The sequence below is a fragment of the Benincasa hispida genome, chromosome 1, assembly GCF_027475165.1.
Source record: "Benincasa hispida cultivar pf3 chromosome 1, pf3_genome.v1.1, whole genome shotgun sequence".
NCBI lineage: Eukaryota > Viridiplantae > Streptophyta > Magnoliopsida > Cucurbitales > Cucurbitaceae > Benincasa > Benincasa hispida.
The window spans coordinates 839,776-862,424 of NC_143478.1; the positions used below are offsets into that span (position 1 = coordinate 839,776).

General features: G+C 35.9%; 2 pseudogenes; both read right to left on the minus strand.

Moving 5' to 3' along the window:
• Positions 1-1,313: 1,313 nt before the first annotated feature.
• LOC150038160 (uncharacterized) lies at positions 1,314-15,364 on the minus strand (annotated as a pseudogene).
• A 389-nt stretch (positions 15,365-15,753) lies between these two features.
• On the minus strand, positions 15,754-22,093 carry LOC150038161 (uncharacterized; annotated as a pseudogene).
• Positions 22,094-22,649: the final 556 nt, after the last annotated feature.

Below are 22,649 nucleotides of genomic sequence, written 5' to 3' on the forward strand. Positions count from 1 at the left end.
ACTAATTACTTTTCAAGGTGGGCCGCAGCCATTGCCCTGAGAGAAACTAAGAAGGAAAATATATTAGACTTTATCTGTACTCACATCATCTACCAATACGGTATTCCCCATCGAATTGTGGCACATAATGGGAGGCAGTTCTTCAATAGCTTAATGGATAAATTATGTAAGAAATTCAAGTCCAAACAATAAAAGTCATCCATATACAATGCAGCTGTAAATGGGTTGGCAGAGGCATTCAATAAGACGTTGTGCAATCTATTGAAGAAAATTGTCTCTAAGTCGAAAAGAGATTGGCAAGAGAAGATTGGATAAGCATTATGGGCTTCTCGAACTACTCATTGGACCCTTATAAAAGTTACACCATATTCTCTTGTTTATGGACTAGAAGTCGTTCTCCTTCTAGAAAGAGAGATCCCATCACTAAGGATGGCAGAGTAAGAGGGTTAACTACAGAAGACAATGCCAAATTACATATTCAAGAGTTAGAAGCACTTGATGAAAAATATTTGGAAGCTCAAAAGGCGTTGGAATGTTACCAAGCACGAATGTCCAAAACCTTTGATAAACATGTGAAGCCTCGATTTTTTCAAGTTGGTGATCTGATACTTGTTGTAAGAAGACCCATTATCACGACGAGACATATAGGAAATAAGTTCATGCCTAAATGGAATGGACCCTACATCGTCAAAGAAGTCTACACAAATGGGGCATACAAGATCATTAACCAAGATGGATTGAGAATTGGCCCGATCAACGAAAAGTATCTTAAGAAATTTTATGCTTAATAAATATGTAAAAAAATGCCAAAAAGAAAGAAAAAAACTTTTTTTTAAACTACATTTTATTGTAAAGAGTACGTAGGATGCTTAAAGGAAACTTTAATTTCAGTCCAATAAAGAAAAAAAGCAAAAAAAAAAAAAAAAAATTCATTTGTACTATGTTATGACTTATCCTTATTTATTGTAAAAGGTACGTAGGCAGCTTATAGGAAACTTTAAGTTCACTCTAGTAAAGAAAAAAAGTAAAAAAAATATATTTTAAACTAAATTATGACTTGATCACTATTTATTGTAAAGGGTACATAGGCAGCTTAAAGGAAAAGTTCAGTCTAGTAAAGAAAAAAAGTAGTAAAAAAAATCTTTTGAACTACGTTATAACTTGATCCCTATTTATTATAAAGGGTACGTAGGTAGCTTGAAATAAAATTTAAGTACAATCACGTCAAAAGATAATTTCATTCTCATTGGATCAAAGTTTCATACTTACATATGGAAAATAATAATTAAAAAAAAAAGAGAGATGAGGTAAAGTCAAAGCTTCCACTTGAAGTTCTTGAACTCTTCACACGTAGAATCCACATTCTTACGAATTGTAGCCAAAGTTTCCATGGCTTTATCAATGATAATTGGGGCATTCTCAAGAGTATTGATTTCCTCTTACATTTTGGCGGTTGCAAGTTTTCTTGTTTTGATGGCTTCTTTTTTCTCACAAGATAAGATCAAAAGCCTTTCAAACTCAACATCTATATTTTGTAGTCTGGCTTCTAATTCTTTCTTCTCCAGAGATAATCGTTTGGTCTGCTATTGAATAGTTTGGTCTTCTTCTTGTAGTGGCCCATCAAAGTCAACGTTTCTCTCTTACGGGAGGGTTTTTTAAGGAACTCTAAAATTAGAGGACCATTGAGTAGAAGCGGATCATTCTAAACTCCATTGTGAAAGAACATAAACTTTTACAGTCAGCAACTCAGTAAACAAGCATGAATGCAACGAGCCTCTGGAAAATCCTCGATCACCAGCGAGTACAACTCGATCCTCGATCCTCAAATGGAACTCGACACCACCACAAGGTTACCTTGGTATTCTCAGTATGAGAATCCATAAGTTGTGGGTTCTTAACTGAAGTCAGTATACTTACGTCATTCTCAATGAGTAGGAAATTGTCTACATACAACACTAGGAAAACTATTAAACTATTGATGATTTTCTCGTAGACATAAGGCTCATCAATGTTTTGGTTAAAGCCATAAGATTTTATCGCAGTATCAAACCTTATGTTCCAAGATCGAGATTCCTGTTTCAGTCCATAAATGGACCGATTCAACTTGCAGACCTTTTGCTCTTGACCTTGGGCTATGAATCCTAAGGGTTGCACCATATAAATGGTCTCTTCAAGATTGTCATTTAGAAAAGAAGTCTTACATCCATTTGCCATATCTCATAGTCATAATATGAGGAAATGGATAGGAGGATGCAGATAGACTTTAGCATGGCACCAGGCGAGAAAGTCTCCTCATAGTCAACTCCCTCTACCTAGATATGACCCTTTGCTACAAGTCTAGCCTTGAAGGGCATACCTTCCCATTAGCATCTCGTTTCCTCTTGTAGATCCATTTACAACCTATAGGTTTAACCCTATCAAGTTGATCTACAAGATCCCAAGCTTAGTTGAAGTACATAAACTTCATCTCGAGATCCATGGCTTTGATCCAATCATCTCTGTCAAGATCCTCCATTGCCTTCTTGTAAGACAATGGATCCTCAACCTTGCCATCAGCTACCATAGCTAGGATTTCAGTTAAACCCATATAGTGAATAAATGGGTTCGCAAACCTCTCACTACGTCGAGGTTCCCTTAACACTTGAGGTGGATTTGACCTATTAGATGAACTTCCTGAAGAAACTCTAAATAGAGGACTAGTGAGCGGAAGCGGATCGTTCCAAAGTCCATTAAGAAATAACACAAACAATTACAATCTAACGGAAGAGATTATGCATAAACAATAAATTAAAGCATGCTTCTTTATTAAACACAAGGGATCGAGTATACAATACCTTTCAAGAACTTCTTCTTTTAGTATTCCTTCGATCAATCAGCAACGCGTTCAAAGAAGAACTCGAACGCAACGATCAGAACTACCAATAACACGAACTGAAGAATCCTCGATCATTATCGAGTGCAACTCGATCCTTGACCCTCGAAAGGAATAAGAACACCACCACAAGAGTTACCTTGGTATTCTCGATGTGAGAATCCAGGAGTTGTGGGCTCTGTATGACTTTGGATAGAGGAATGAAGGAGGTAAACAATCGAGTAGACGATGAAGTATGCGACAGAGGAAGGAAGTCTATCATATAGACTTGATACTCGATCGTGTAGAAGAAGAAGCCAATCATAAAGACTTGCTACTTGATCGTGTAGTAACGAGTAACTATCGTATAGTAACTCGATACTTGATCGTTTAGGCTATGAGATACTATCGTTTAGTAAAAAACTCTTTTACGCGATAGTTTTTCTTTTTGTGAAACGATATAATAATGAATCATCATCTTTTGGAAAAACCATTGTAACGACCCGACCCCTTAGGACTTAGGTTAGGTCGTTACTAAAATAAATACATGCATAGGATTTAAGACGACGCTCAATTATGTTGAAATAAATGTTAAATAGACGAGAGAAGTTCAAAAGCCATTTATTAAATGCAATTGTTAAAACAATAATAGGGTACCCATAATTCGTAAAGACTATTAAATGTATATAAAAGAAACAATCCTTGATAATAAGTTCCAAATAGTAAAACTAAACATTAAGGGAAAAATAAGGACTCTAAATTTCATGATGCGGAAGCATAAAAACTAGTCCCAATGGCACGATCACAAATTCCGCTGCGCCATCACCGGTGCATCTCTACCATCACTTGAAAACATCAACATAAGAAAGAATGAGTATGAAATACTCAGTAAGTAACCCCATCACTGGGATCGGGCTAGACATCTATGTCCTCTAAATGCCTACCTCTAGTGGAACATATAAACTGCTCTAGGCCTCATGGGATAGATATATACATGAAAAACTTATTTATATCCTACTGTAGTTGAGTATGTCCACTACCTCTAGTAAGTCCCGTAGGACCCACAACCTCTGATGAATCCCGAAGGAAACACAATCTCTTACATACGCATGGTTATGCATACACCTCTTTCATATACACATAAACCCACTTAATGTGTACCTTTTTCGTACATATGGTTACGTATACACCTCTTTCGTATACACACAACCCACTGAAGGTGTACCTCTTTCGTACACCTAATTAAGTATACACCTAACCTACTAAGTATGTATTTCTTTCGTACATGTAATTATGTATACACCTCTTTCGTATCCACATAATCCACTTGGTATGTACCTCTTTCGTACACCCCAGACCCTCTCTATAAATGTAGGGGTGCGTACCTCTTTCGTACACATGGTTAGGCATACACCTCTTTCGTATACACAAAACTCACTGAGTATGTACCTCTTTCGTACACCCTAGTACCCTCTAGGTATGTATCACTTTCATACACACCAGCCCTAGTACTCTTTCATGTACTAGCGCCTTTGGACGTGCATTACTTTCATGCAGTCACATAGTCTGGAAAGGAAAATGGGATTTTATCTAACTTCATATTACATATAACATTCACCTAATCATAAATCCTCTAAAATCTCCTCATCGTCAACCTCATGTTAATTAACCTCAACATACATATTTAATCTAGTTTTAAATGAATCAACTGTAGTATGTCACTTTCATGCACTAAATCATGTAAACAATGCAGTATTCGGGATTTCGTAATATATATCATACAGTCTACACATTCTCATAATAAATCGCATAACTATATAAATCCGCAAATGTCTAATGCTCATCTATCTTTAAGGCATTCCAATCAGAGTGCTACTTAACTCAAAATTTAAGGGTCATGCTCAATCATCATTTACTATAACTCATAAAATTCCAAATCGAGCTCAAAAATAATGATATTCCGATATATTACCACATGCTCATATGTCCTTCATAAGCAGTCCATCCAATCTCAAAACAATCAAAATTAATCAAAGAAAAACTGCTACAGGATACTCAATGTTAAATCTACAGTGTATCGCCTGGCACAAAAGCGATTCCAGTAGTAAGATTACTTACCTTAGAGTTTGAGCTCAAACGAAACAAATTTATCTCCTTCCTTGCTTAAAAGAATCTTGAATCGAACCCTAAGTGAAAAGTAAAATTAAACTCCAATCCTAAGAATATAACCCAAATAAAAAATCCACATCAATACCTCCAAAACACTTACTCGAAGTGTTTGCTCAAGTCGAACTAGAATCGAGTTTCAGACACGAAATTGAATGTAGATACACGCCAAGACGAAGGGTGTTAAGAACCCAATTAAACTCACCAATTCTCACAATCCTTGCTTGACGGTGACTCAGAACGACCCAATCTCCAATCCAAATTCCGATCACACTGAATCGTCGACCAAAAATATCGAAACTTAATGCGCATCCAAGATATCCAAAATCCATCGTATAAAAAATCAACGAATAACTTGCCACTAACTCTAACGTTCTGGCATTATCGACGACTGGGAACTTGGAGACTGCAAAATTAGAGGCTGGGCATCGATGGCTTCACGGTGGCTAGGGCTCGAGTTCGTTGCCGCCGATCTAAGCAGGGCTTGAGTTCGTTGTCGCTGATCTGAGCAGAGGCGACCCACGGGCGGACGAGCAGCACCCCGACAGCGACGACGAGCGACTGGGGCTTGTGCATGTGGCTTAGACCGTCGATGCGAGGAAGGGGCGACGGCTAACCTGGGGTGGGTCTTCGGTGGCAGGCGGCGGTGATTGGTGTCAACAGTGGCTAGGGTTTTCTCAACGGGGGGGTGTGCACACGGTGAGAAAGAATAACGAGGAGAAGGTTTTGTTTTTATATAAAAAAAATAATAATAATAATAATAAAACTTAAAACTTAAAAAAGGAAATAAATTAAACTTTATTTTATTACTTTCCTTATTCCACTTTATTTTATTAACTTCTTTTCTTTCCCAAAAAGTGAGATTAATTCCTGCCATAAATTCCTAAATTGAATAATTTTGTAAGGTCAAAAATTAAATTCTCGCATTTACATTTGCACTCCAAAATTCCAAAAATGCCCTCCACTAGCCAAATTACGGAAATTATATAAAAAGTAAAAATTCGGGGTGTTACAACCATTTTCCTTTTTATCTCAAAGTTACTATAAATTGTGCATAACCTCCCACTCATGTCGCTTATCAAAGAAAAAGAATAATTAATTATCATATAATTAATATATTCTAAATAAATATAATAACTAACTTATCATATTATATTTATAATCTATAGTTTCAATATTGCATCATATGCAACATATAAACTGTAGTTCTTTTTCTCTTTTATGGCATTTAATATAAATCACCTTTATATTAATTCCTCCAGTAAATAATGTATCAAATATATCATATCAATTATATCACATATAATTGAATCAATTTAATCATATCATATATAATCAAATTTCCTCTTGTTAATTTGAACACTTCAAACTAACTCAAAATCTGATTCTCAACTTGAACCCATTGAGCAACCAAGAAGACCTTATGGACTTATAGTTTGAAGCTCCAACGATACGTGAATAACTAACTAAACTTTTTAATCATGAGATCCACCATCCATTAACTGTCGGGCACTCCACTAAAGACCGAAAATTTCACTCTTCGCACTACAGATATATTTCTGTGTCCATACAACAAATAACCAGTGCGACCCTTCACAAAATCGCTCGTAAGTACAATTGGGCCAATTTACCATTTTGCCCCTGTAGTTACATCTAACTCTTTAAGTACCATTGATTCCTCTAATGAACTATAAGGCATAGTCCTACTATGGCTGAGTCCTCTCTTCCCAAGAGAGGGTGTGGTCATTATGTTCAAGACTCGGAATCAGCCCTTAAGGGAAAAATTTATCTACTTACCCTTGTTTCAGGGAAGGAGTGAATTTCGTCTTGTGTAGCTGAGTTTCCAGCTCCCCAATCAGATGAATCCCCAAAATAGTAGGCTTGTTGAGTTGGCAATCTGGCCACTCTCACCCATACAAATCAAAGGACCACCCTCATGAGCAGGAGTTGCCAACTCACTCAGGATTAAAATCATGTCAACTATGGTCATTCTAGTGAAATGTAAGTCTCAATTATGAATGGCGTTATATAAAGAGACTAATCATTTCGTGGTCCAGTCTTATACAAACTATTTGTATAGGATATCCCCACTCGCATGTAGCACTGTACAATACTAGTAACATCTACAAAATGAGTCGTATCTGTAGTGTCACCAGGATAAGGTATTCCTCCTTTATTTATCTACTACAGGCCATTTAGGTTATTACGTAAGGCATGATCCACTTGTATATCTCCACATACATGCTTAAGTTACATAAAATAACCATGGATCTTAGTTGACTGGATTGAGTAAGAGCTTATAAAATAACTCTTATTTTATTAATAACAATATGTTTACAAACTACGAGACTACCAGGAGATTTAGGACACCAATCCCAACAATCTTCCACTTATCCTATAGCCTCGGGAGACTAATGTGCAATACAAAACAGTACAAAATACAATACACTAAGGCATACTCTATACCCTAGTAACATCTCTCACTTGCCCTAGATAAGATGCCGCATATCCCGTAGACATAGACTTTCCAGATGACCCTCGAACACTTTAGCCGTGAAAGCCTTTGTAAATGGATCGGCAACGTTGTGTTCCAACGTGATCTTCATGAAAATCACATCACCGTAATGCACAATCTCTTGGATCAAATGATACTTCCATTCTATATGCTTGCCTCTTCAGTAACTCCGAGGTCCTTTAGAATTTTCCACAGCCCCGTTGTTATCACAGTAGAGTCTGATCAGTAAATATATATTTAGAACGATGTCCAAATTAGTGAGGAACTTCCTAAGCCAAACAGCCTCTTTAGCAGCTTCACAGGCAACTACATTTTCGATTTCCATAGTGGAGTCTACGATGCATCCTTACTTGATGCTTTTCCATACTATAGCCTCTCCATTTAAAGTGAACACTGACCCTGATGTAGATTTTCGAGAATCTCTATCAGTCTGAAAGTCAGAGTCTGTGTATCCTGTAAGGATCAAATCCTTATCTCCATACACGAGCATATAGTCCCTTGTTCTCTGAAGATATTTGAGGATTGTTTTGACTTGCATCCAGTGATCTAATCCTAGATTGGACTGATATCAACTGACAATCCCTATTGCATCAAATGTCAGGTCTAGTACATAATATTGCATACATAAGGCTACCAACAGCCGATGCATAGGGAATCCGTCTCATTTTCTCAACCTCTTGAGTTTTCTTAGGACACTGTTCCTCAGACAAAAAAATTCCATGCCTGAAAGGTAATAAACCCCTATTGGAATTCTGTATAGAGTACCTAATTAACATCTTGTCAATGTATGATGCTTGAGACAAGGCCAACCTTTTTGTTCTTACGATCCCTTATGATCTGAATCCCTAGAACAAACTGCGCCTCTCCCAAATCTTTCATTTGGAATTGGGCAACTAGCCATTTCTTAATGTTAGTCAGAAAACCTACATCATTCCCAATGAGTAGGATATCATCCACATACAGCACAAGGAAAACTACAAGTTGTTGATGATTTTCTTGTAAACATAAGGCTCATCAACATTCTGATAAAAACCATATGATTTGATCGCACTATCAAATCTAATGTTCCAAGATTTAGATGCATGTTTCAGTCTATAAATGGACCTATTAAGCTTGCAAACCTTTTGCTCTTCGTCTGGATCAATGAATCCTTCTGGTTGAGCCATGTAGATGGTCTCCTCAAGATTACCATTCAAAAAGGCAGTCTTGACGTCCATTTTTCATATCTCATAATAAAAAAATTGGCTATAGACAGAAGAATCTGGATAGACTTTAACATGATAACAGGTGAGAAAGTTTCTTCATAGTCCACTCCCTCAACCTAGGTATAACACTTTGCAACAAGTCTAGTCATAAAGGTCTATACCTTTCCATCCACACTTTTTTCCCTCTTGTAGATCCATTTACAACCTATAGGTCTTACCCCATCAGGTTGATCTATAAGCTCCCAGACATAATTGAAGTACATAGACTTCATTTCCTTATTTTAGCTTGAATCATTCATCTCTGTCAACATCTTCTATTGCTTACTTATAAGACAACGGATTCTAAACCCCATAATCAGATATGATGTTTTGGGCTTCTATTAAACCCATGTAACGTTCCGGTGGGTTCACAACCCTCCCACTACGTCAAGGCAGTCTCAACTCTTGAGATGGTTGACTAGATGAACTGACATCAACAACTCTGGTTGATTTATCAGTCTGTTCAACAACTCTTGTCAACTTCTCAGTAGTCTCCTTAGAAATTTCATTTAAAACAAGCTTACTTCGTGGCTTATGAACCCTTATGTGGTATTCTTCCAAGAAGATAGCATTTGTCGATATAAACACCTTATTCTCACTTGGATCATAGAAGTATCCACCCCTCATTTATTTGGGGTAGCCTACAAATAGGCAAACTTTCGAATGAGAAAAGTAGCATTTTTCGATACAAACACTTTACTTCTAGGATTGTGCTCCCCTATATGATCCTCCTCAAGAAAAGTAACGTTTGTTGATCTAAACACTTTTTTTCCTTAGGATCATAAAAGTAACCCCTCATGTCCCTTTGGGGTAGCTTACAAATAGGCACAGCCTCGAACGTGGTTCCAGTTTCTTAGGTTTAGCCTCAAGCACATGTGTTGGGCAACCCCATATGCGGAGTGACGTAAACTAGCTTTACGCCCGTTTCACAACTCCAAAGGTATTATGAAAATACTCTTGGAGAGAACACAGTTCAGGATGTATATTTCAGTTTCTACTGCAAAACCCCAAAACAAGTCCGGTAAGGAAGCGTAACTCATCATTGTTCAAACCATGTCCAACAAAATTCTATTTCTCCTCTCCGATACACCATTCTGCTGAGGTGTACCAGGTGCTGAGAGTTGAGAAACTTTTTCATGTTCTATCAAATAGTTCTGGAACTCAGAATCCAAAAACTTTCCACCTCGATCAGATCGAAGTGTTTTAATCATTTAACTTAATGTATTTTCAACTTCAGCCTTGAACTCTTTGAACTTTTCAAAGGATTCAAACTTATGTTGCATTAAATAAACGTACCCATATCTTGAATGATCATCAGCAAAAGTGATGAAGTATTCATAACCTCCCCTGGCTCGCACATTCATCAAACCACAAAGGTTTGAATGCACTAACTCTAGACCTTTTCTAGTAAAAAGGTCTTTTAGTCATTTTTTCTTCAAGGCATGACTCGCACACAGGTAAAGAATTTTCTTCTAACTCGTTTAGAAGTCCATTCTTCACCAACCTCTCAATCCTATTGAGATTAATATGCCCCAAACGAAGGTGCCAAAGTTGGGCATTTTCTTTAGGAGAAACTTTAAGTCGTTTGTTTTGAGTTACGAAAGTTTTAAACATCTCTCCATTATGGAGGGAATTTGTTGCTAACTACCTTAGCATATACAAATTTTTTCCAGTTGTGCTAAACATATTTCAATACCATCTTTCGAAATAAACAATTTATTTACTGAAAAATTCAAGGTGTATTTATATTCAAGCAACGACTTTACAGAAATTAAGTTCTCTCTTTAACTCGGGATCTACATACACATCATTCAAAATGATAAATCTATTATGTAAAGTCAACCGGAGACCTCTCACTACCACAGTTGAGACGACGTGCCCAGTTCCAACTCGCATCGTCATCTCACCAACCTCAAGCTGCTGCCAGGAACTAATTGTTGGGGTTTGTGCCCTAAAGTCTCGTGTCCTGTAGTTTGTAAACAACTATGTACGAACACTTGTGATGTATAATATATATGATATTTACTTCACTTCTTGACTTTGCACATTTAGATGTTTTTTATTTTACCACAAACCAATAAACTTAATATCCCTGGTTGTCTTTATGTAACTTAAACATGTATGTAGTGACATATAAGTGGATCATGTCTTAAGTGACAACCAAAATAGTCTGTAGTATATGGATTTAGGAGGGAAACCTTATCCTGGTAACACTATGGACGCGGCCCACTTTGTGGAATGGTTACAAATGTTGTGACTTGTCACAGATGGTCCGATCCTGATCATTTGTGTAGTGGACATGAGAGTGGGGGCATCCTGTACAAAGAGTTTGTATAAGACCTGACCTCGAAATGTTAATGTCTTTTCATATAACTCCGTTCATGACTGAGAATTCACTTCATTAGGATGACCATAGGTAACGTGACCTCAATCCTGAATAAGTTGGAAACTCCTGCCATTGAGGGCAGTCCTCTGATTTTCATGGATACGAGTGGCCAGAGCGCCGACTCAAACCTATCATTTTGGGGATTCTTCTGATTTGGGAGCTGGGAACTTAGCTTCACAAGATGGAGTTCACTCCTTCCTCAAACTAGGGGTAAGTAGATAGATTTCTCTCTTAAGGGCTGATCCTCGGGCTTGAACGATGTGGCGCCACGCACCTTCTCATGGCCCGAGAGGTGTTCACACATAGTAGGACTATGTTATATTATTCATTAGAGGGATCAATGGTACTTAAGGAGGAATATGTAATTACAGGGGCAAAACGATAAATTGGCATGCTGTAATTACGAGTATCTGTGAAAGGTCATCGTACTGATGATTAGTTATATCCATGGACATAGAAATATATCTATGGCAAGAAGAGTTCAACTATCGGTCTTTAATGGAATGCCTGATAGTTAACGAATGGTGGATATCGTGAATAAAGAGTTTAGTCAGCTATTCACATACCATTGGAGCTTCGAGCCATAGGTCCATAGGGTCCCATTGCTAGCTTGGATACAAGTTGAGAGTTAGTTTTTGGGTCAATTTGAAATGTTCAAATTGACAAGAGGGAATTCGATTATATATGATATAATTGAACGAGTTAATTAAATATGATATAATTGAACGAGTTAATTAAATATGATATAATTAATTTTATGTATGAGATGAATTAATTTGGAGGAAATTGAATATAAATATGATTTATATCTAGTAGAGAAAAATATTATAATTAATATATGACATACATTAAAAATACATCATGGCGTATAATTAAACATACATCACATGTACATTCATTAAAAAATTGATGGACCGGGATAATTAGCCTCAAAACTGGAAAGAAAAGCTAACTATTACAAAAAAAATTGAGTCAACCGGTTCAAATAGGCGAACCAGGTTTTGAACTGCCCGGGCGAAGCCTCGTCACTTGATCGTGTAGTAACTTCTTGTGATCGTCGAGTAACGCCTATCGAGTATAAATGATCGTATAGCGTGGGTCGCGTGCCTTTGGACTATGTGATGAGCATGAAGGCCACGCGATCGTGTAGCGCACATCGAGCAATGCATGCCATGCAATCGAGTAGACAACGACTATGCGATGCAGTATGATTGTCTAAATGATCGAAGAGCAAGCATCGAGTATCGTATACCAAGTGATCGAGTAGCCAGTGACTATGTTTAGTGCACGCACCATGCGTCGAATATCATATACTCAATGATCGTTTACCCCGAGCATATACGCGATTGAGTAGCCAACACAACACGATCGAGTAAACTCTTTACTAGATCGCGTAACATTAGCTATGCGATCGTTTAGCAAATAACATGATCAAGTAGAACTTTTCTACACGATCGCATAGCCAAATCTAAACAATCGTTTAGCTTGGGCTACATGATACAACCAACGATTGGTCTTCTTCCTCAAAGCAAACAACATCTCCATGCGTCTGAAGCTTCATCACGAATGACTCAAACAAAACAAAAACTTGAATACATACTCGATAGCATGTTAATTATGCTCCAAAACGCATGGGCCCTTACAAATTAACTAAAGAAAGTTTTAAACAGAGGCAATCATCCCCACAACTACATATAACACTTAAATGCATTGCAGAATTCATAAAATCCACCAAGACTATAAATGAAATTCAATACAACAATGAAATTTGGAATATTAGAACAACCTGTCTCTGATACCAATTGAAGGAACTATAAAACTAGAGGACCAGTGAGTGGAAGCGGATCGTTCCAAATTCCATTGTGAAATAACATAAATATTTACAGTCATTCCAAACTATTATGCATTAAAGACTAAATTTCAGCATGCTTCTTAATTAACATACAAGAGATCGAGTAAATAATACCTTTGAAGAACCCTTTCTTCACGTATTTCCCTCGATCGTTCAGCAACTCAGCAAACAAGCATGAACGCAATGAGCCTCTCGAAAATCCTCGATCACCAGCGAGTACAACTCGATCCTCAATCCTCGAATGGAACTCAACACCACCACAAGGTTACTTTGGTATTCTCGGTGTGAGAATCCAGGAGTTGTGGGATCTGTATGAATTTGGATAGAGGGATGGAGGAACTAAACGATCGAGTATACAATAACTAATTGTATAGAAGAAGAAGTCTATCGTATAAACTTGTTTTGCGTAGAAACGAGTTCTATCGTATAGAATACTCGACATGATCGTTTAGTCTCTCGAAAGTAATGTGATTACTTGATGCATGAAGCATGGAATTAATAATGAAAAACTATTTTTCATCTTTATCCCTCAATTTTAATAAACCAAACCACCCACTAAGGTTGGTTATCAGAGAAAAAGAAAATTAATTATCTCATAATTAATACATTATAAATAAAAAGAATAATTAACTTATCATATTATATTTATAACCTATAGTTTTAACATTGCATCATATGCGACATATAAATCATAGTTCTTTTTCTCTTTTATGGCATATAATATAAATCATATTTATATTAATTCCTCCAATCAAATAATAATGTATCAAATACATTAAATCAATTATATCATACATAATTAAATTAATTGAATTATATCATATATAATCAAATACCCTCTTGTTAATTTGAACATTTCAAACTAACCCAAAAACTGATTCTCAATATGAATCCATTGAGCTACCAAGGGGACCTTATGGACCTGTAGCTTGAAGCTCAAACAGTACATGAATAACTGACTAAACTCTTTAATTACAATATCCACCATCCATTAACTTCTGGGCACTCCACTAAAGATCAACAGCTACACTATTCACATTACAAATATATTTCTTTGTCCATTGGATATAACCAATCAACAATACTATTACCCTTCAAAAACCGCTCGTAAGTACAGGTAGGCCAATTTACCATTTTGCCCCCGTAGTTACATCTACCTCCATAAGTACCACTGATTTCTCTAATGAACAATAGATCATAGTCCTACTATGATTAAACCCTTCTCGGACTAAGAGAAGGTGTGGCGCCACATTGTTCAAGCCCCGGAATCAACCCTTAAGGGAGTAATTTATTTACTTATCCCTACTTCGGGGAAGGAGTGAATTCTGTCTTGTGTAGCTGAGTTCCCAGCTCCTCAATCAGACAAATCCCCAAAGTGGTAGGTTTGAGTCGGCGATCTGGCCACTCGCACCCATGCAAATCAAAGAACTGCCCTCATAGGTAGGAGTTCACAACTCACTTAGGATTAAGATCATATTATTTATGGTCATCCTAGTGAAATGAAAGTCTCAATTATAAACAACGTTATATAATGAGACTAAACATTTTGTGGTCCGATCTTATACAAACTTCTTTATATAGAGTATCCCCGCTTACATGTCTAATATACGAATGATTAAGATCAGATCATTTGTAGCACTTTACAACATTTGTAACACCTACAAAGTGAGCCACACTCGTAGTGTCATCAGGATAAGGTATCCCTCATTTATCCATATACTACTGATCATTTAGGTTATCACTTAAAGAACAATCCACTTGTATATCTTCACATACATGCTTAAGTTACAACGACAACCAAGGATCTTAGTTTATTGATTTATAGTTAATAAAACTAAAATATCTCATATTTCATAGACTGGAGTGAATAACATATCTCATATTATAAATCACAAAGTGTTTGTTCATACAAGTGTTTACAAACTACATGACCCTATTAGATTTAGGGCATCAACTCCAACAATTTTCTTACACACTTGGCGATCTTTGTCAGCTGAGAACATCTAGGTAGAATATGAAGATTGTACCTCGTTGAAGTTATCTATCCCCTTAAAATAGTTACTCACGAAATCTTGAAGAGGAACTAGGTTGTTTGCATAAATCTTGGAAATGCCAGAAAATACTTTAGCCACTTTAGTTTAAGGCTCGGGATTTGTTCAAAAGGGGTATGAACAATCTTATCATGAATATCCTCCCATATAGATAAAGTAGCTATATGAAAGAAGTTTGAAACCCTTGCTTCGCCATAATATAAAGATGGTTTAGGATTTACTGTGATCAATTTCCTATAAGTACATTGGTCCGGCTCAGAAATTTTGAAGGAACCAGGAAGGGGTAGGACTTTCTCCATTAAAAATACTTCGGAGAAGCCATTTTCTCTGGTTGGAGGGTTCAAAACTTCCACGTTTTCCTCATTTATTTTCTTCTTGTTGCGTTGAATATCTTTTGAAATGACAGGAAGTCATGAGGATTGTTGCAGCTGGTTTAACTACCGGTACTTCAAAAGTGTCAACCTTCTCAATGGTTAAATACAAAGCAAAAGGTCTCGTTAAAGATTCATCACTATGTTGTCTGCAAGCTCTTAAAGGTGATTGCTCAAGGGTGACTGCAAAAATAATAATAAAAAAATAAAATAAACAAATAAATAAATTGTCTGTTAAAGAAGAAGATAGATAGATAAATAGATAGAGAGAGAGAAGGGATACGGGGTATAGCGATGCTAGGACCTATCGAAGCACTTTAAACTCCTTCAAAAAAGTCATCAACGAATGTCTTGGCCTTCTTTGAGGATCTTTTCTAATGATGATCACTTGTACTAATATGGCTTTCTTCTCTATAAGTCGCAATATCTTTCTGAAGGTTGGGAGCTGATGCTTCAATTAAACGAATTTGTTTACCACCTAAGTTATTCCCTTTGTTCTTGGATAGCTTAGGTCGTGATGAAATAGGAATAGTGCTATTCACTAAATGATGTCTATTGTCCTCAAAATAAGTCTCATGCTTCGTTAGCCACCAATTTTTGTAGCATGATTAAGGGTGTTCACGGCTCTATTCGATTCGGTTTGGGACTCAAATCGAACCGAACTGCAAATTTCAAAAAGTATTTTTCAAACTGAACTATATGTTCGATTTGAACCAAACCGAACTTCGATTTCGTGGTTTGTTTGTTTGTTTTTTAAGATTTTTTATGGTTTTTTCATATTTTCTAAATTTCTATGACTTGAAACAATGTATTTAAAAATATAGTTTTGACGGATAATATTGAAATTTAAAAACAATAAGAATTAAAATGTTTAAAGTTTAATAATAACAATTGCAAATAGTCATTATTTGGTATCGTTTGGATTACTAATAAAACTACAAGTTCAACAACAAACTTAAAATTATTCCAAAGTCAAAAAATATAAGTACTACAAACATAAAAGTTCTTGTTCTTCAAACAATAACTTAAAAGTTCCAAAGTGCACCTCACTAAATATAAATACAAGTCCTACAACAAACATTAAACTTCTAAAGTCCACCAAAAATAAATACAAGTCCTACAAATATAAAAGTTTCAAAGTCCATCAAACATAAATACAAGTACTACAATACAAACATAAAAGTTCCAAAGTCCATCAAACATAAATAAAATTACTACAAACATTAAAGTTTCAAAGTCCACCAAACACAAAAGTTACAAACTTGTTCAAGCCACCTTCTCCTTCACATTCTTCTCCTTCATGTTCTTCTCCTTCCCGTTCCTCTCCTTGATTTTCACCTTTAAACCTACTTTGAAGTCTACAAAAATGATTCTTGTTAACATACTAATTATATAAATAATATATTTGAAGTATAGAAAGAATGTTTTAAAGATACGAACCTTCTTCAACAATTATAAGATCCTCCAAATATCTTTGAAAATCAATGCTAATTGCTTTTGAACGTAACCAATTTTTTGCACATACAAGTGCCTCAACTGTGGTTGGAATTAACATGGAACGAAAAGGATCAATTACTCTCCCACTAGTACTGAATGCATACTCAGAAGCAACTTTGGATACCGGAATTGTTAAAAGATCTCGCGCAATTTGGCTAAGAACCTTATATCTAGAAGAATTTCCTTTCCACCAATCTAAGATATAGAATTTCTCCTCACATTTAATATGAGGCTCCAATAAGTAAATATTAACTTCTGTATCCATACTTAGTGTATCCTCTTCCTCCATATCTTCAAAATCAAAACGAAAAACGTCTGAAGTAGTACTAACAGTAGAAGTAGTAGTTCTAGATGAAGATGTAGTACTCAAAGAGCTACTACTACTACTATCACTACAAACCGAAGATTGACTCATACTTGCACAATCCTTCAACACTTGAGATGATGAAATTGAACATGAAGATGAAAAATGGGTCCAAATCACAAAGTATATTCGACAAACAGTTTTCTCAAAACAGACTCCACCTTATTTCCCACTTCTTTTATTGTATCCATATCAAATAATTGATTCAGACAATACATAAGAGATTTCATCTTGTAACGTGGGTCCAAAACAAAAGCGATATACAAAAAGAAATTTGTTTTCTCGCTTTTCCCCAATACTTATCATACTTCTCTTGCATTTTCAAAGACATGTCATGCAAAAGAAAATTATCAGGACTAGCTCCACTTGAATATTTTTTATGCAATTCTAAATAATACTAATCTTATGAAAGATCGTGTTAGAAGTAACATTAAAAAAAACCTTGAAAGTCTAACAGTTACTTCACAAGAACTTAGTAAAAAAACTAGCAATTTCCCAATCTTTGGTGGTTGGTTTACTCTCTTCATTCATGTAGATTGTGTCGCAGTCTTCTAACCTCTCAAATGTCTTTTCTAACTTTTCAATTGCATCAAGCAACAAGTATGTAGAATTCCATATAGTTTGAACATCAAGACACAACATACTCTTACTAGATATGTTCTCTTCTTCAATACACTTCTTAAATTTAGCAAGTCTAGCAGGAGAAGATCTAACAAACCTCACGACACTTCGAATTCGAATCAATGTATCATTCACATCTTTCAGACCATCATAGATAATCAAATTCAATATATGTGCACAATACCTAATATGCAAGAAATCCCCATTCAACATAAACCCATGTTTAAAACGCTTCTTTAGATAAGCAATGGTTGTATCATTTGATGAAGCATTATCAACAGTTAACGTTAAAACCCTATAAATACCCCATTGTTTCAAACATTTCTCCACCTCTTTTCCTATTGTCTCCCCTCTATGATTCTCAATCTGAGAGAAACTAATAATTCTCTTATGTAACTTCCATTTTCTATCAATAAAGTGTTCGGTCAAAACCATGTAATTAATATTTTGAGTATCAGTCGTAAGTGAGACTTTATATCCTTCCTCCATAAAAATGTCTCTCAACTGTTTTCTCAAGCTAGCATATATTCCTAAAATATCTCTAGCAATTGTAGTTCGAGAAGGAATAACAAATTTTGGTTCTACTAAAATCAAAGTCTCTTCCACGTGCCTCCTAAATCCCTCGTTCTCCACGAATTTAAAGGACAATTTATCAATTATGATCATCTCAGCAATTAGTCTTCGAGCATTCTCAATAGTGAACATATTATAGTTGACTTCATTTGTGTTATATCTAACTTACTGTCTTTTATCTTATAAGAATTTTTTTTATAATAATGTTCAAGATGCATTCTCATAGTTGAATTTCCATTCCTTCTTGGATGACATGCATACACCATTCCATAATAATCACATTTAGCATGTGGATCATCATCACTATATTCAGAGCATTTAGTAAAATGATCCCATACCGTAGACGTATTTTTCCTCTTTTTTCAAGCTGGTTGGAATTCTTGTGGAGGCATGCTAATCTCAACAACATCATCATTTTCGTTCACATTAGAGCAGTAGTTGCACTTGCTATCAGTCTTAGTATTACTATCACTATTGGTCAAGCTCGTCGACATCATACCTACTACCTAATGCCTACAATATACAAAGGAGAACCAATATAAGAACAATCAAATAGAAGTTGAAAAGGAGAATGAGTTCTAAGAGGAAAATATAGAGCAAACATGTTTTTATGGTTCAACCAAAAATCAGCAAACAGTTTAAGAAAAAAGATGATCCTTATAGAATTGAAATCCATAACAGTTTACGGACTAAAATAGACAAAAGCTCATGAAAAAATTTCAAAAATCTAAAAAGTTAAATGACCAAAATGGGCATTTTGAAGGGACCAAAATAAAGCACAATTAAACGTTTAGAGACCAAAATGAGATTTAAACCTTTTCAAGAGTAGTTGAAAGTGAGTTATTTCACCGTACAACCCCAATATATTATATTATATTGTTTTTTAATATATTTATTAAAAAGTTGTTCGGTTCGGTTTCAAATCGGTTTTTAGATTTGAAACCGAATCGAATCGCAATAATTCAATTCCAACATACATCAAACAGAACTAAACTACATTAATTCGGTTTCGGTTCAGTTCCTTTTTGGTTAGCATTCGGTTCAGTTTTAGCAGTTTCAATGATCATCCCTAAGTGTGGTGTAACATGGTTGCATGGCTCCAACAAGCGAGCAGGTAGAAATACTTGAGATAATGTCTTACATGTCATGCATACTCTCCAATGATATAACATATTTCTTGGTGTGTGGCAGGTGATATACCCCCTATATCATTAGGGATGTCTTAGTAAAAGTTAAATTGTCGACCAAATCGATAAGGGCTATACGATTTTATAGTCCAAACGTTCTCATATTAGGAAGTTAGGTAGCATGATCACATACTGGTGAAATAGCAAGACTTTAAATGTAATGACCCGACTTTCTAGAATGGGAGTCAGATCATTACTATATGCATGCATAAATCTCAAAACGATATTTTCACAAAGTTTGACTAAATTCAAAAGAATGAAATAGATTTTTATTATAAAACCTATAAAAAAAATAAATAAAGTCTCTGTTCGGGGTACCTCTAACTTTACTTTTTTTACAAAAATAAACTAAATAAATAACCAAATCAAATAAACAAATAATTTAATTGTCTAACTTCTAAACTAAAACATGAAAACATGAAAAGATGAAAAGAAAACATGTCGGAAGCGATATCTAGTCCCAAGGCCTGGTCACGAATTCTTCTTGTCATTTGTCGTTCTGCCGTTTCCTTTACCGGAAAAAAATGTAGATAGTAGAGTGAGTAAAAAAATACCCAATAAGTGGCCCACTAGATGTACCTGTCAACTTTCCTATCAAGACAAAGGTGTACATTCCGAATATAAGCATAAGGGGCGAACCCAAAGGCACACCCTCATAAAACAAGTGACTCCGAAGAGTTGCAATAACATGATCGTAGGTGGCGATCCCATAAGGATGGCGAATCATACTCAGTGAACACAGTCCGATAGGAATGATAACAACCACCACAATCTAACAACCACCACAATCTACATGCAACATACATCGTCCAAGTTCATATCAAGCAATAACATAATGTAATAAACATGCTTTCAGTGTATTCCCAGTCTTAACATCAACTTAGGGTTCGAGCGCAAACCGATAGTAAATTACTTATCTTAGCTCAATGAATCAACCCAATCTTCATAGCTTGAAAACTTCTTGGTGTAAATCCTAGAACACAATATATAATTAATTTTATCCTCTTCAAGCCGCCCCCCAAAAAAAAAATTAGATTCACTCTAAAGAAACCATGACACTTTACCCAAATTGACCTTGAATATAAAATTGCCTCAAAACTAACCTTTAACTCCGTGGACAGCTCAGTAAAACCCTTCAAAACTTCAAATATAAAATCTAAATAACATGGATAAAGCAAATTTAGTCCCAAAAGCTTTATGGGTAATCAACCCCAAAGTCAAAACTCCATAATAAACTCATGAAACTCATCTTAAATCACCTTTAAAATCATTGGATACCACGTTCATGCCTTCAAACTTCCTTCCAAATTGAACCTAATGCCCAACCAAAAATGGGTAAACTTCAAATTAATTTCAATACTTGATGGGTTACCAATAGCCACCCCAAAACGAATCCAAAATCACAAAATCGATCACTTACTAGAATCCGATCAAAATTTGGTGAGACCCACAAGAACGGCAGTGACCTATAGAGAACACGCACGGCGGCTCACCTGCACGCCGGAGATTCGACCGATGCGCGAACGAAACAACAACCGGTGGCTCGATGGTGAGGCACAACGATAGCAATGGTTAGGTCCAAGCGAATGGGTGCTGGCGATCTGCGGCGGCATGAAGCTAACATGAAGAAGAAAGATGGAGGCAGAGGGGGTCGGCTAGAGAGTGGGGGAAGGAAGGTTGAAGATGGGTGAATAGTTGCACATGCTTCCCTAGGTGACTTAAATATATATTATTTTATTTCCTTCTCAAACCATAATTCCCAATATATATATATGGGGTTTTGAAATTTAATAAGAAAAAGGGAAAAGTTGTGCATATATATATGTGTGTTCCCTTTCTTTTCCCTAATATATATGTATATATATACTTATCCCTTCCCTTCCATCACATCAAACCTCAATCATATAAATTTTCTCTCACCAATTTAAATCTACCAACAATAAATCCTAAATAAAATTCAAACCTCCAAATCCCCTAAATTCATAAACTTTTTATCAATTAATCCCAATATTTCCAAATCTTCTCCAATATTCCAAACCGAAATATAGATCCACCAATTGAATTAAATCCAAATTTAGATCTTGAACACTTAATTAAGATTGGATTATCTCGACCCAAAAATTAAAATTCAGCCTCAACACTCAAAATAACACCCAAATAATCAAGACAACTAAATAAAAAAAAAAATTTACCTAACAATTTGAGATGTTACATTAGAAATTATGAGTATCAGCCATCGGTCATGCACTCGTGCCTACTTTTGTTCTAAATATTCACGTGCCATTAAATATTTGCACCAAAGTAGATTGAGTCACCTTCGCCAGAAAAGTTGATCATCTTTGGACCCCGAATGGCTACAGGAATGGGGTAGTGTATGTTAAAATAGTGGGCTAGCCAACCATGGACATAATACATAGGAAAGTGAGAGTACATGCGTCCAATTGAGTTTGAAACTTCTGTTATTAGCCTTAAGCCATGATATATATTGGCTAAAACTGGGACGGTAAGGCTATAGATTGTCTTGTTGACCATCAAACTAGCAATTCTAAAGACTCAAGGGTGAAGATAGCCTCCATTTTGTAGAAACACAAAAAGGCACAATCAATCGGATAAAAAGGCAGCCAAATATGTTTTACTCTTCGAGTTGTCTTTTATCCTGAGTTATGCAAATAACATATTTTCCCTACTCGACCATTCTCGGGACTCGAACCTCGTACCATTGGGATTTTGAGTAGACTGGGAGTATGAGGCTTTCTTTTGCTTCTGTGTAGACTTATCATATCTTTGAGCCCTTAGGAACCAAAATGAAATCCAAAAGTTAATGGTCGTCAGGGAATCATTCTTAGAAGGTGTTGTATGATTTTCTCTCTGCAAGCACACTATTGATAATACGCTTGGAAAAGATGTTCACCCGTCTTTGGAAGATATCTCTCCTTGTCTCGATAGCCAGTTAATTCTTTAAGGGAAGGAA